Source organism: Solanum tuberosum, unplaced genomic scaffold (genome assembly GCF_000226075.1).
Source record: "Solanum tuberosum cultivar DM 1-3 516 R44 unplaced genomic scaffold, SolTub_3.0 scf00003, whole genome shotgun sequence".
Classification (NCBI taxonomy): domain Eukaryota; kingdom Viridiplantae; phylum Streptophyta; class Magnoliopsida; order Solanales; family Solanaceae; genus Solanum; species Solanum tuberosum.
The window spans coordinates 2,755,552-2,765,752 of NW_006238929.1; the positions used below are offsets into that span (position 1 = coordinate 2,755,552).

The 10,201-nt window shown below is 33.7% G+C and overlaps 1 long non-coding RNA gene across 1 annotated transcript; it reads right to left on the minus strand.

Annotated features, from left to right (window-relative positions):
• Positions 1-299: 299 nt before the first annotated feature.
• LOC107059380 (uncharacterized) lies at positions 300-5,685 on the minus strand. The gene is made up of 5 exons (XR_001472632.1): positions 5,462-5,685; positions 3,321-3,522; positions 2,498-2,674; positions 1,808-2,414; positions 300-534 (listed from the first exon to the last, which is right to left on the minus strand). It is a non-coding gene; the product is annotated as an uncharacterized lncRNA (long non-coding RNA).
• Between the last annotated feature and the right edge of the window lie 4,516 nt (positions 5,686-10,201).

Here is a 10,201-nt window from a genome sequence, read left to right on the forward strand (position 1 = left end):
GGTCGTTGGAGACCATTAATAATCTGGTCATAGAATAGATTTAGCGACCTTAACAAACTGGTCCTAGAGTAGTTTTAAAGACGAACAACAAGCTGGTCCTAAAATAGCTTTACAGGCGAGCATGATTTCTAGTCCTAGCTTATACATTAGAGACGAGCAACAATTCTAGTCCTAGATTGACCTTTTGAGACGATCAATAATTGTGGTCTCTAACTGACCACCATTGATCCTAGAATCATTAATATCACAAAGAATCTAAATTCATCGACAAATATCAAACTAGAGAGGGGGCAAGAAGATAGAGATAAGAGTATGATTGATTACAATAAATTGGTTAACATCCCATGATGTTCAATATTTGCTTAACAAAAAAACTTAGATAACATCCAAAGTATTGCAAAATATTCATAGCAAACTAATAATGAGTTAGTGCATCTTCTAAACTTGTATCTTCACTAAAGAATGAACAAAAGTCTGGCAGAAAACTTAAAATTTCAATCTTTGTCAAGTGATATCTAGAAACATCAACAAAACCTGCAAGAAATAAGAAAAATCCATTAGAGAACTTTAAGATACATTAAGAAAGAATCCAACATCTTTTTTGAAGAACTACAACTAAATAACATTTGGTAGAAAATGGAAATAAATGGACTGAATGAATAGCATAAACGACAAGTTGGATTAACGACGCAGCTGGCAACAAACAGTAAAACAGAGTAGCTGGAAGCAAACTGTAAAACACACAGCAGCTGCTGGTTGCAATGTTGCAGCAGTGAGGAACTTTAAAATCAAAATTTATGTCATTATGCAGCTTTGCAGAAAAATTTTTAAAAAAAGCGCCAGCATAAAAAAATTGAACAGTTGCGATAAAGTTCTACAATTGCCTCACCTCAGCTCATCTCCTCGCCTAACCTACTTCGTTTAACCAAATTAAGAGTTCAAAATTAGAGAACTTTGTGATACATTAACCAAGAAATCAACATCTTTTATGATGAATCACAACTAAATAACATTTGGTAGAAAATGGAAATGAATGGATTGAATGAATAGCAAAAGAGACGAGCTGAAATAAGCTCAGATCTACGAAATATGGGATCTCATAGTGGTAAGCAGAGAATTAACCAGAAACCACAGCAAGCTAAGGAAATTTAAAGGCAAGAGAAAGCAAGCGCAGGAATAATGGAATGTGATGTTTAAATCTGCTATAACAAGCCCATCGACGAGTGGGACTAAGTCGTGGGCAGATATAGTAGAAGAAGAGGAGAAAAGAATTCCAGCGAGGAAGGCATCTATTTGGGATGATTTTGACATCTCAAAGGTATCAAATGTTAGTTTTAAGCTTGAATATGTTGCCCCAACGTCCTATGATACATCTAATATTGTGGAGATAGAAATGGAAGACATTAGCTCAGAGATCTATTATTGGAAGGATTCAGTGGTGTGTTATGTGTTGTGTGCTCACAGTCCTGTGCAAACATTGCCGGAAATATGGGCATTCTGAGGAAGTTTGCAGGAAGAAACAGAAACCAAAAGGTCTAATTAAGCAGGCACAAAGCATCATCCAACATGTGCAGGAAAATCAGAAGTTTAAACTAGTTGAGGTAGCATCTCCGTATAAGGCACAAACTGGACAAACCAAATCACAAGGGGGACTTTCCTTGTATGTAAGCAATAAGAAGTCACTGACTCTAACGAATACAGTATCAAAATGGGTACATATTCTACTGCACAACCAGATGAAATGTGATTTGAGTTATTATTTTCAGAAAATGGAGAGGCATCATATGTGGAGGTAACAAATATACACCTGATCGTAACGGTTGTTCGTGATTCAACTTTTCTTGCTTAATATCATGCGACGATGATACCCCAAGTGACAAATGTTACGATCACGAACAATTTTTCCCAAATGCCTTGAAAAAAGATTGTTATTTGTTCCAATCGTTCGATTGTAAAATGTTACTTTCAACTTCTGTGCAATTTCAAGTGAAGCAACTTCTTTGCACTTGTTGCTTCCTTGAACTCTTTTACCTTTGTAGGATTAGCTGAACCTACAGTTGCATAATTTGATAAAAACTATAGCAATCAAACTCATTTCTAAGACTTAATAACATATGAATTCAAAATATCATACCTTTTTTCTGTTTTTTTAGAGTGTTTCATAACTTGATCAACAGATGGAGGCAATGAAACATTGGTTTGCATATCCTCTTTCTCAAGAACTATTTTTTTCATCTTTTACATTTCGTGACTAGAAGGCATGGTAAACTCGATTTGGTGCATTTAGTAGGAGTAACATTAGCAAAAACAGTACTCTTGTTGAAAGATCCCACCTCATATTCAGAAAATCCTAAAGTGAAGCTCAAAGATCCAGTTCTTTTCTCTAGTCCCTTTTTTTTTAGCACCTGGACCCACTAAACGTGATATAAAAGTTTATCAAAAACATGACAACACAATAGATTTTCAAAAAAATACAATATATTTGAAAAGATCTTACTTGTTTCAATTTCTTGGGTGTATTTGTTAACTTGATTAGTAGATGTAGGAGATGAGGTATTAATTTGCATGTTCTCTTTCTCAAAAGCCATGGAGTTCTTATGCATCATTCGTATTTCTTGACTAGTAGACATGGTAGAGTTTTTAAGTCCTTGTCCTCGTCCCTTCCCTATATAATCTGGAAAAAAAACAAATCATACTTTATAAGTGGACTAATGCATCACAAGACTTGAAATAGAAAGCTGGAAAAAATATTTATGCCTATATTCTGCATCAAACGGAAAGCTGGAAAACAATATTTTCCTTCAAGACAATTAAAATTTTTGCTTATGGTCTGAGGTAAAAGAATACAAAATATCTTACTTGTTTCAATTTCTTTGATGTACTTTTTAACTAAATCACTTGATTGAGGCAATATACTCTTATATTATGAGGCCAAATCACAAGACATGAAACAGAAAGCTGGAAAAAAAATATTTATGCCTATATTCTGCATCAAACAGAAAGCTGGAAAAAATAATTTTCCGCACCTTCTCCTCCAAGATAAAATACAGATTATAGAAAGCTGGAAAATATATTTTCCTTCAACACAATTAAAAATTTTGCTTGTGGTTTGAGGTAAAAGAATACAAAATATCTTACTTGTTTCAATGTTTTTGATGTACTTCTTGACTAATTAATCACTTGATTGAGGCAATATACTCTTATATTATAAGGTTCCAAATCACAAGACATGAAACAGAAAGCTGGAAAAAAATATTTTCCTTCAACACAATTAAAAAAAATTCTTATGGTCTGAGGTAAAAGAATACAGAATATCTTACTTGTTTCAATTTCTTTGATGTACTTCTTAACTAGATCACTTGATTGAGGCAATATACTCTTAGATGGTAAATTTCCTTTCTCACCCAAAGACTAAAGCCCTCGTCCTCGTCCCTTTCCAATAGCACCAGGTGCGACAAATGTATATCCTATAGTACTCTTCATATTAGAATCGACCTCATTTTCAATCTGCAATAGTTTCATCTTGAACGTGCAAAAAGAGCAAAAAAGTTAAAAATTAGACCTGAAAAATGTTTAGTAAAGTACGAATAAAAGAAATGTTGCCATCATAACATTTAAGAATGAATATACTAACTCATAAAAGCATCTTGGTTGCTAAGGAAGATTTTCATGAGCAAAAATACTATGAATCCATTAGGTATGATTATGACCAGTAGCTATCTATGCATGAATTCACTATTCAGAAATTTTACAAGGAGTTACTTATCTTTTCCTAAAGTTTCATGGAGGAAATTAGTGTGTAATAATTTTGGAGCACCTAAATGGCTATTTATTTTCAGAATGGCTGCATTGGAGAGATTATATACTAAGGATAGACTTACTAAATGGGGAATCATCAACAATCAAGACTGTCCATTATGTCTCACAGGAAGAGAAAGCATGGACCACATGATCTTTATATGTCCTTACACTTTATATGCTTGAAGGAAATTATTGAATTGACAAGGTATTGATAGACAACTTCTTGGATGGAAACAAGAATTGGCATGGATGATAACCTGGGAAGGAATGGTAGCTACTGGTTGTGTTTACCAGTAGCTTAGACAGTTTGATTATTATTAGTAAAGGATGTAAGAAACTAAACTTCGGACAAGAAAACTGAGATAACTACAAAGCTAGTTGAGTAACTGTCGACAAGAAAATCATTGAGTAGTTAATTCACCAGCCAATACCCTTATCAATGTAGGAACAAAAATAGGACGCAAGTTAGCCAACCATAACTCGAGAATAAAATGGTTATCAATTAACAATCTGAACAAGTTAGTAAAACTAGCTTGGATCAACATCTTGCAAAAATACTTGCACATCTACGTTTGCCAGGAAACACTATTCCTAAAAGAAACAAATCCAGAACAATTACAAGAACCTGCAACCAACACAACTAATTGCTTGAGATTTTAGTTCAACAAAAAGAAAAGTATTTACGTATAGTAGACAAGAATGAAATTTACTCCCCATAACCTCACTTTTGAACTGTTTTAATAAGTCGATCAATAAACGACACCTTAATCCCAAAACTAATTCAAGTCAGCTATACAATCCTTCTAAATTGACCCAACACTTTTCAGTACTAAACTTAATATGTAACTGATAATAATCAAGCTATTTAAACAATCTGACAGGCCAGCAATATTGTTAACCAATTACCACAAACAAGCAAGTTATGCATAGGCATTACTTCATGCATCAGACAAATGATCAGTGTGCATATCTAATAATATATCCAAGATTAGACATTGTCCTATATTAGGTCCCAGGTTCAAATGTGATATCTTCCAAAAAAAAAAGCAGCCTACTCAACCTTTTGTTCCTAGAACGAGATTGTGGAAAGTTAGTCATGGAAATGAGATGGTTCGAGTCCTAACTCCTACTCTATGAAAATTTACACAAAAAACATCAAAAAGGTCAATATTTTTATCTAAGGCAGCCATTGATTTAATAAAAGATTAAATTCTAAAGACAAATAGAAAAATTGTTTCTTTCTAGGTTCATCATGATCCTTCGTCTTTAAATATGATGAAGCCACATATATGTACACGCCCATATTTCTCTTGCTTAATAAGTTATATCGAAAAGGTATATATGTTTATAGATACAATACATCTTCAAACTATCAAATACGAAAACAGAGCAGATTATGAACCTTTTCAAATACCATATGCACTGTATTTAAATATTAATATACTTCACAAAATCGAGTAAACTTTTAGAAAGCTCGACCCAATAATCTTTTACTTATTGTACATAAGAAAACTGAGCAGATTATGGAACTTTAAACCCTATTTAATGTTAGAAAAGAGGAAGAAGAAGAAGAGTAACCTGAATAAATCAAGAAAAAATGTCATCAATACAATTTAAGAAAGAAACAAGCAACTCGATTAAATTAGAAGAGGAAGCAAACCTCTATTTTTCCACCGATCGAGCAGCTAATAATATGAGTAGCAACTAAGTATACACAACAAGAAGACACCGCTGCTATGGAAATCCACTGTTGTTGAGATTGGGGCAGAGTTTTGCTGGAAAAATACTATAGAAGCGACGATCCTGATGATTTGAAGAGATTACTAGGGCAAAGCTGCGACCATATTCCAGAAAATAAAGACTTTTCCTTTTATGTTTTTAGTTTTCAGAAACCGAGGAGTTTTTTACTTTTTTGGTTTCTATGAAAAAAAATTGGCGCTTGAAATTTTGGTGAAAAGAAAAGCTTTTCTTATTAAGAATTAATTTATTAATTTGGGTGGAAGTATATTTTCCTGCTTAAGTCCTTCAATTAGAATTTGGGACTAGTTAATTAGTTCTTTGGGGACCGGATTTAGTATCTTCACAATAAAGTATATAAATAAGGACCGGAATATAATATCGTCCTAATACATATATCTTTAGAGACGAGATTACTAGCTCGCCCCTAAATGTTGGTCTTAACTGACAGCTTTTCTTGTAGTGAAAATGTCACTACCTGAGCCTACACTCTGGACATGGCCGACACTCAAGAACTATTGTTGGTCCCAAAGCAAACCCTCATACAAGTTGAGCACAAGTGAAAGACTAACTCAAGCATACATAAGCTTAAAACCGAATGAAATCTTTTAAGCTCAATTACTCAACGCATAAGATCCGGATCATACTCAATAGAAATACTTATAGTTTGTAAAACAACTCAAAGAAGGTAAACGCCGAAAGACTCCTCAACTCCATCACTCTATGTCACACCCTTTTTTTCACCGACGGATAGGGTTTTTCAAATTTAAGTAACGTTATTGATTAGGGATTAGTTTTTTTTAGAGTCGCCACTTGGAATTGAGTTATGGTGTTCCAGGTCACCTTTTTTTAATCCCTAATCAAAAGAAAATGACTTTTTATTTTAGTCTGCGAACTAGATATTCAAGTAAGGAATTCTATTGACAGATGGGTAGGTATTTGGCATCCCTCAAGTCTCATGGTTCTAGCACGATAGCTTTTATTGATTTATACTTGTCTTAGTATATGTTTGGATAAATTGTATGTACATGCCATGGTTTGCTCATTTTTTAGTGTTGAATTTTTATTGGTCTCAGCCTAGATGCGTAACCGCATTCTTGGATTTGACATTTAATAGCCTTAAAGCATAACTTCTTTATTCTCTCGACTGAATAGCACCTAATAATTCATGTTTACATATTTTAATTTAAATTTAATGAAAGTTAACTATTAAAAATAATTTGGTCAAGGTGTATCATCACATCCTTAAATGTTCTTAAGTATCTCAAAAAGATGTGGAACCACATTCTTGATTGAGATGAAATTTAATTATTACTATTGCATAAACTAACAAAAATAAAACATATATATTTTTCTAATAGTACACAATGAGTTATTCTTATAATAGTTGTCAATATACTTGATTTAAAATATTTCCTTAAATATTAGAATAAATAGTTTAAACATTCTAAAGATCTTCATTGTTTAGCGATATGTAAGATTTAAACAGTTATATTTCAACATTATAATATCAAAATTAAACACACATAAAGTTCGAGCAATTTCATAACATTAGAATCAAGCCTTATATAATCATGAAATAAGACTATACAAAATTAAATTAAATTAAGTGTTACCTCTTGTGAAAATTATTCACGAAAAGAAAATAATCCTAATAAGGAACTATGAACTCGAAACCAAGAAAGCAAACCTTGAATTCAACCTTTGTTTGTGAGTGGAAAAGAATATAATATGAGGGTGAGTATGTATGTTGATGTATGTTTGGGTAATGGTGTTCTGTGTGAAAATGTTTTGGTGGTTTTTTTTTTGTTGTTGATTCTCCTTTTTCTTTCTTTTGTGTTTTTTGTGGTGTTGTGCAAAATTGTTTTTCATGAGTTGTGCGTGTGTTCATATATGTATGTTTGTAGTATGTTGATTGTAGTATGTGTGTTGTGGGTGTAGTGTGAGGGAGTGGTGAGTGGAGTGGGGTGTGTGGGGTAGTGGAATTGAAAGTGGGGTGATGGTAGATGTAGTGGGGTAGTGTGGGTAGTTTAGGTTATTATATTTTATAAATTAAATATATAAATAAATATACATATATATATATATATATATATATATATATAAACCATAATAATAAAAATATTAATTAATTATTTTTGAAATTTAATAATAAAAATATAAGAAAAGTCAAATAGCTAGTCTAAAAATATAATTAAGAAATACTAGCTTATTTATTAAAATTTAAATTAAAAGAAAACATATAACTTTTGTAGTTTTCCAATCTTTTAAAATAAACAAACTAAAATAAGATGAAAAATAAAATATTTAATTTATATATAAAAACAATATTTTGTATTAAAAATAGTGTAATACTTTAAGTTCGGTAAAAAATTATGTGTCTACAGTTTTCCCCTCTTTGAGTAGAAACACGAAGAGTTTTTAGACAAAGAAGTAGATAACGTGACAAATTTTGATCGGACTTGTATTTGAAGGAAAAATTTGTGCAACCGAGACTTGGTTTTCGACATCCTACATATCCCTGGTTATAAGAGAATCAGGACATGTCTAGTTCAAGAAGATGAGGTGATGAGTTGGAAGTTAAATGAGGTTCCATCGAGGCTTCTGCAGGTCGCGACTCTTATCCTTACATAAAAAAAATGAAAGCTAATAGTCAAAAGGAAAATAAAAGTACAAGCTCCTATCTATGCAGCTGCTCTTGAGTCTTCACTTGAGTCTTGAATTTGAGATATCACCTTGATTTTTGTGTGTATCTTGATCTTAAATGAATTTGATGCTTAAATTTCCACTTAGAGTGAGTTTTTGGCACTCTTCAAAATGACTTTGAAAATGTTCTTGAATGCCTGCTTGTTTTGTTGATCAGTAGCTAAATAGAAGCAGGTGTCAGGAGGTCAGGCTGCTACATTCATTGAAGAAGTTGATTCTGGCTATCATGGGGATTGATCATTATGAAAAGAGTTTAAACATTGTTCTTGAATTTCGAATCCATGTTTCGCTTGAGGAAACCTGAAAACTATCATAAACAAAAGCAATAAGCAAAATTTTTTGCCCCAGTTTTCATTGGAAATTTTTTGTGTGTTATTAGAAATTGTGAATTTTTTTTAAAAATAAACTCAGACTAGGAAGTGTTTATTCTAGGAGAAAATAAAATATAAAATTCTCAGACTAGAAAGTGTTTATTCTAGGAGAAAACAAAAAACATCTCAGACTAGGAAGTGTTTATCCTAGGAGAAAAGAAAAAATAACGATCTCAGACTAGGAAGTGCTAATCCTAGGAGAAAAAATAAAAAATAACGGTCTAAGAGTAGGAAGTGTTTATCCTAGAAGAAAAAAAAAATGTCTCAGACTAGGAAGTATCTATCCTAGGAGAAAAATAACAGTCTCAGACTAGGAAGTGTTTATCCTATGAGAAAATAAAAACTAAACATCTCAGACTAGGAAGTTTTTATCCTAGGAGAAAATAAAAAGTAACGGTCTCGGACTAGAAAGTATTTATCCTAGGACAAAAAAAAAAAATTCTCATTATGTAGGAGGGTCCTGCTAATCCCATTGTCCAGGAGGGTCCTGCTAGTTCCATTACGAGGAGGGTTCTGCTATTCCCATTATGAGGAGGGTCATGCTAATCCCATTATGTAGGATGCTCCTGCTAATCTAAATTCCATTATATAGGAGGGTCCTGCTAATCCCATTATCCATGAGGGTCCTGGTAGTCCTATTATGAGAAGGGTCCTTCTAATTTAAATCTCATTATGTAGGAGGGTCCTTCTAATTTAAATCTCATTAGGTAGGAGGGTCAAGCTAATCCCATTGTCTAAGAGGGTCCTGCTAATCCCATTGTCCAGGAGGGTCCTGCTACACCAAACCCTATTATCCAGGAGTCCAGGAGGGTCCTTCTAGTCCCACTATGAGGATGGTCTTGCTATAATCTAAATCACATTATGTAGGAGGGTCCTTCTAGTCCTATTTTGAGGAGGGTCCTGCTAATCCTATTATGAGGAAGGTCCTGCTAATCCCATTGTCCAGGAGGGTCCTGCTAATCCCATTATAAGGAGGGTCCTGGTATTCCCCTGATGAGGAGGGTCCTGCTAATCCCATTATCTAGGAGGGTCCTGCTAGTCCCATTATGAAGAGGGTCATGCTAGTGTCCCATTATCTAGGAGGACCCTGCTATACTACTCCCCATTATTCAAAAGGGTCCTGTTAGCCCCACTATCAAAGAGGGTCCTTCTAGTGTCCCATTATCTAGGAGGACCCTGCTATACTATGTCCCATTATTCAGGAGGGTCCTGCTAGTCCCATTATACGAGAGGGTCCTGCCAATGTCCCATTATACATGAGTGTCCTGCTAGTGTCCCATTATCCTTAAGGTCCCTGCTATACTACGTCCCATTATTGAGGAGGGTCCTGCTAGTCCCATTATCCAGGAGGGTCCTGCTAGTGTCCCAATATCCCGGAGGGCCCTGCTATACTATGTCTCATTATTCATAAGGGTCTTTCTAGTCCCATTATCCAGGAGGGTCCTTCTATACTAGTCATATTGTCCAGGAGGGTCCTGCTATACTAATCTTATTACTTAGGAAGATCTCTTTTGACAAAATCATCAAATTGATTCACCACAATATTATTTTTTGCCCTAGTTTGCACCAGAAAAATATTATTTAAG